Source organism: Martes martes (genome assembly GCF_963455335.1).
Source record: "Martes martes genome assembly, chromosome: 18".
Classification (NCBI taxonomy): domain Eukaryota; kingdom Metazoa; phylum Chordata; class Mammalia; order Carnivora; family Mustelidae; genus Martes; species Martes martes.
Genome location: NC_137906.1, coordinates 20,537,537 through 20,543,536, shown reverse-complemented (window position 1 = coordinate 20,543,536; position 6,000 = coordinate 20,537,537).

The window sequence follows — 6,000 nt, the reverse complement described above, 5'->3', positions numbered from 1 at the left end:
ACTTTGTGACAAGGCATCACAGGACCTCCTCTTCATAAGGCCACTACTTTTAAGACCAGGAGATGTAACTGACTTTCCTAATACATAGAAACAAGGACAGAGGGTTAGACAAAATGAATAGACATAGGAATATATCCCAAATGAAAGAACAAGACAAAGGCACAACAAAATAGTTAAATGAAATGGAGATAATCAATATGCCTGAAAGAGAATTCAAAGTAATGGTCATAAAGATACTGGACCTGAGGAAAGAGTGGAGGATCTCAGTGAGACCTTCAATAAAGAGAGAAATAAAGACCTTCAATAAAGATAGAACCAACTGGAAATGAAGAACTCAATAACTGAAATTAAAAATACACTAGAGGGTTGAGGAGCTAAGTTGGCAGAGTAGTAGCACGCTTGCTTCACCCATCCAACACAGCTAGATAAATATTAAATCATTCTGAATACCCAAAAAATCGATCTGAGAACTGACAGAACAGACTGCACAACAAGAGGGAGAGAGGAGGTCACACTGTCGAGATGGGAGGTGCAAAAATATTGTTTCAGCGAGAAATGCAATGTAGGTCCTCCTGCAAAGGGGATGAGCCTAGGTTGCAAAGAGAGGTGAGAGAGAGAGAGAGAGAGAGAGAGAGAGAGAGAGAATGAATGAATCAGAGGGGATTGCACAAGCAAAGCACTTCCCCAAAGCCATTGACTAGAAAACTAGAGGGGATGATTTTTGTGAGTTTTTTTTTTTTTCTATGAGTGGCACTCAAAGACTAGTTTTAGAAGTCCACGGAGTGTCTGGTATAGAACACTGATAGAGCTGCAGTGCTCCTGTAGAAAAGGCAGTCAGGTAAACTCAGTGGGCAGATAGCACAATCTGAGGTGTCCTGAGATGCACTGGGAGAGAAAGTTCTCCCTTTTGGAGCACATTTGAGAAATGTGGCCTTGTTTTTCCAGGGATAAAGGAACTGGCAGTTGACATCACCTTCTCCTACTCTTTAGGATAGGGTCAGAGACACCTGCTGAGGTTGGCTAACCCAGACACTGGCTGATTAGTGTGCTTTGCTCCAAATTCCACGCTCCTGAGCTCTGTGTAACTGCCTTTCTGGGTCAAATCTGCATCAATGCCAGTGTGGTGAGACTCTCCCTCAGAATAGTAATGCAGGTCCCTGCCATATCAGGTTCTTAAAGTTCAGAGTAGCAAGACAAAAGAAGTCCCTAATTTACAAAGGAAGAGAAATAATTGTAGCAGCACACCTCTCCACAGAATCTTGGAAGGCTGGAAGAAAGTGGCATGATATGTTCAACTTAGTGAATGGGAAAAATTTACAACCAAGAACACTCCACCCAGGAAGTCTATCATTCAAAATAGAAGGAGAAACAGAGTTTTCCTGACAGACAGAAATGAAAGGCTTTTTCACCAATAAACCAGCTCTGCAAGAAATATTAAAGGGGACTCTTTGAGTGGGCAAAAGACTAGGAAGTAACAGAGAAAATATCCAGGATGTAACGGAGAAAAACAATGGCAAAACAAGCAATAAAATGGCACTAAATTCATATCTATCAACAATCACTCTGAATGTAAATAAACTAAATGTTCTTTTTTTTTTAAAGATTTTATTTATCTATTTGACAGACAGAGATCACAAGCAGGCAGAGAGGCAGGCAGAGAGAGAGGGAAGCAGGCTCCCCACTGAGCAGAGAGCCCAATGTGGGGCTCGATCCCAGGACCCTGGAATCATGACCTGAGCCGAAGGCAGAGGCTTTAACCCACTGAGCCACCCAGGCACCCCATAAACTAAATGTTCTAATCAAAAGACATAGGGCATCAGAATGGATAAAAAACCAAGACCCACATATATATGCTGAGGGACCCATTTTATTTTTACTTATTTATTTTATTTTATTTTAAACTTTTTTATTTCTTTTCAGCATAACAGTATTCATTGTTTTTGCACCACACCCAGTGCTCCAAGCAATCCGTGCCCTCCCTAATACCCACCACCTGGTTCCCCCAACCTCTCACCTCCTGCCCCTTCAAAACCCTCAGGTTGTTTTTCAGAGTCCATAGTCTCTCATGGTTCACCTCCCCTTCCAATTTCCCTCAACTCCCTTCTCCTCTCCATCTCCCCTTGTCCTCCATGTTATTTGTTATGCTCCACAAATAAGTGAAACCATATGATAATGGACTCTCTCTGCTGTCGCGGCCGGCGCGGCAAGGGTGTCAGGGCCGAGGGGCAAGGGAATGCTAAAGAAGATGAGAGGGACACCAGGATGATTATCCACAGAATGCCACATAGTGTTTATTAGTTCATTCTTTTGTAAGCTTACTTAATCACAGCAATGTGACTTGACCTTGACTACCATTTCTGGGCTGCTGAGCTTGTGCTAACAAAAGCCAGAGTGTCCTGGTTCAAGGTTGTATAAGATAAACACAACTGTGTTACTGTCAATGCCAAACTGCAGACCTTGTTCCTCTGCCAATCGGGAAAAGATGCAGGCAGCCGTTTATAGACTGTGCACCTGGTGTGGTGTCCTGGCTGAAGGGGCTCTGAGAACCTTTGCTCAATCAGGTTGGTGACCTGAGAGCCTTTTGCTCGATCAGATTAACCCCATTCAGGCACAGGGCTCACCACACTCTGCTTGACTTATTTCACTCAGCATAATTTCTTCCAGTCCTGTCCATGTTGCTACAAAAGTTGGGTATTCATCCTTTCTGATGGAGGCATTAAAAAATTATTTATTTTAAAATTTCTTTTCAGTGTTCCAGAATTCATTGTTTATGCACCACACCCAGTGCTCCATGCAATACATGCCCTCCACAATACCCACCCAACCTCCCACCCCACTCCCCTCCAAAACCCTCAGATTGTTTTTCAACTCATGGTTCGTCTCCCTGAGGAACTCATTTTAGACCTAAAGACATCTGCAGGTTGAAATCGAGGGGATGGAGAACAATCTATCATGCAAATGTACATCAAAAGAAAGCCAGAGTAGCTACACTTATATCAAACCAGATTTTAACCCAAAGTCTGTAATAAGACATGAAGAAGGGCACTACATCATAATAAAGGGGTCTACCTAACAAGAAGATGGGAGCACCCAAATATATAAAACAATAACAAACATAAAGAAACTCATTGATTATAATACAATAATATTAGGGGACTTTAGCATGCCACTCACAGCAATAGGCAGATCACCTAAGCAGAAAATCAATAAGGAAACAATGGCTTTGAATGACACACTGGACCAGACAGACTTAACAGATATATTCAGGACATTTCAACCTAAAGCAACAGAATACACATTCTTCTTGAGTGTACATGGAACATTCTCCAGAATAGATCACATACTGGGTCACAAATCAGGACTCAACAGGTATAAAAATACTGAGATCATATCATCTATATTTTCTAACCACAATGTTATGAAACTTGAAGTCAACCATGAGAACAAATTTGAAAAGACCAAAATTACATGTAAATCAAAGAACATTCTACTAAAGAATGAATGGGTCAACTGGGAATTAAAGAAGAAATTAAAAAATGGAAACAAGTGATAATGAAAACATGACAGTCCAAAACCTTTGTGATATAGCAAAATCATTCTTAAAAGGGAAGTATTTAAGAATCAGGAAACCTCAAATATGCAACCTAGCCTTACAAGTAAAGTAGTTAGAGAAAGAACAACAAATGAAGCCTAAAGCCAACAGAAGGGGGGAAATAATAAAGATTAGAGCAGAAATAAGTGACATAGAAACAAAACCCCACCCCAGTAGAATAGATCAATGAAAAAAGAAGCTGGGGAAGGGGGCAAAATGGCAGAGGAGTAGGGGACTTTATTTCACCTGGTCCCCTGAATTGAGTTGGATATCTGCCAGAACACTCAACACTGATGAAATCAGTCTGAGATGTAAGGTTATACACATTTGGATCTCTACAGGGGCAGAGAATCATCAGTCAAAAGGTACAAAACCTGGAATTGGGATTGTGCTGACAGATATTGGAGGATAAACAGAAGGGGGAGGGAGCCACCAGAAGTGAGCCATTAGAAAGTAATCCCTCAATGCAAAAATGCCTTGCACTTGAGGACCAACAATAGCTTGGAAACCAGTGACTGTGAGATGGAAAGGACTGATAACAGCACTCAAACAGAGCAAAGGGACTTAAGGGACAATTTCTGGGACCTGGTGGCTGCAGGCATGGACCTAAACCCTCAGTCCTGGGACTGGCTGCTGCTGCCACCCACACATGCCTGAGAGGACATGGTGTGGACTTGAGTTAGTGGTCCCTGGGGCTTGCAGTTATCGCTGCCACCGCAGCCACCTCTGTGCCACTGCAGCCACCTTTGCCACTGCCACTACTGCCTCTGCCCGCTGCTGTGGCTGAGAGGACTTGGCTTGGATTGGAGCCCATGGTCCCTGGAATGGCAGCTGCTGGAGCCAGGCTTGCCCGGGCTGGTATCACTTGAGGTTTTGGTGGCATGGGGTACATAGATGAGTGGAGGTCTCTGTCAACCACTGAGAGAGTTGCTGGGGACATGCATTGCCTGTGGGAGGCTGCAGTATTTAACGGGTCTTGCAGAGGGGGAGAATGTATGTTCTGGAGGATTCAGAAAGAGCAGTCTGTGTCTTCTCTCTGAGGCAGAGGTCTGGGTGTAGACAGTTTACTTTGCTCTGACCCTCAGAAAAGGTGCAAAAAGCTACCAGAGAACAAACCCCTCCTTTCCACAGAGCCCAGTCCCTTGTTGGGGGCAGGGCAACTCCGCCCAAGGAGGATTGAATGGAAAAATGTGGCAAGTGCCTCCTCTAGAATACAAGCTGAAAGAACAAGAGGACAACAACCACAGGGTCCCCATAAAACCGCAAAACCCCAACACCAGGGGAAAACAGTATATTAAGTTTGTGGTATTACCTCACAGTCTGTGTATTTCTTAGATACAACTTCTCTCTTTCTTTATCATGATCCTTGTTCTTTTTTAAAAACCTACTTATCATTTCAACTAGACATTTAATACCCATATTCCATAGTAACTTTTTAACTTGAACTTTTTCATACATATACTTTTTTCTTTTTATATATATAGAGATAGATACAAGCTTCAATGTAATCCTTTCTTCCTTATTCAATGCTACCTTTGTATATATACCAGTTCTAATTTCCCTGTATCTCTGAAAGTTGAGTTCTCTAACAAAGATAAAAAGATACATCGAGAAAGAACTGAAATATCCATATCAAGGGATTATAACCACCTTCCTGTCACCACCCCCCATTTATTTATTTATTTATTTATTTCTCCTTTTTTGGTATTTTTGTTTGTTTGTTTTTGTACTTTGTAAATCTTACTCTTCTGGGCTCATTTTGGCTGTTTTTTTTTTTTTTTTTTTTTTTTTTTTTTTTTTTTGCGGTGATTACTGATTGCTCCAAAACTTCCCAGGGTGCACCTTGCCTGGATAGTGGTTGATATTTTCAGCTGTACATCCCCTCAACCACAACTCAACAGAATGACAAGGCAGAGGAACTCCCAACAAAGAAAGACCTAGAGACAATGGCCTCTCCAGAATATCTAATGGATATGGATCTAAGCAAGATGTCAGAAATAGATTTCAGGGTAGCAGTTATGAAGATAATAGTCAGGCTGGAGAAAGCTATTAATGGCAACATAGATTCATTAAGGGTAGAAGTGAGAGCAGATCTGGTAGCGCTACCAATGAAATCCAATCTAATCTAGATATTCTAACATTTAGGGTAAATGAGGCAGAAGAATGACTAGTGATCTTGAAGACAAACTGATAGAAAAAGAAGAAGGAGGAGGCCCAGAACAAACAGCTTAAAATCCATGAATGCAGAATTAGAGAACTAGATAATGTCATGAAACAGTCCAGTGTCAGAATTATTGGGATCCCTGAGGGGGTGAAGAAAGAGAGAGAGGATGAGAAGATATATTTGATCAAATTGCAGTCACGAATTTCCCTAATCTGGGGACTGAAACAAGTAATCATGTCCCAGA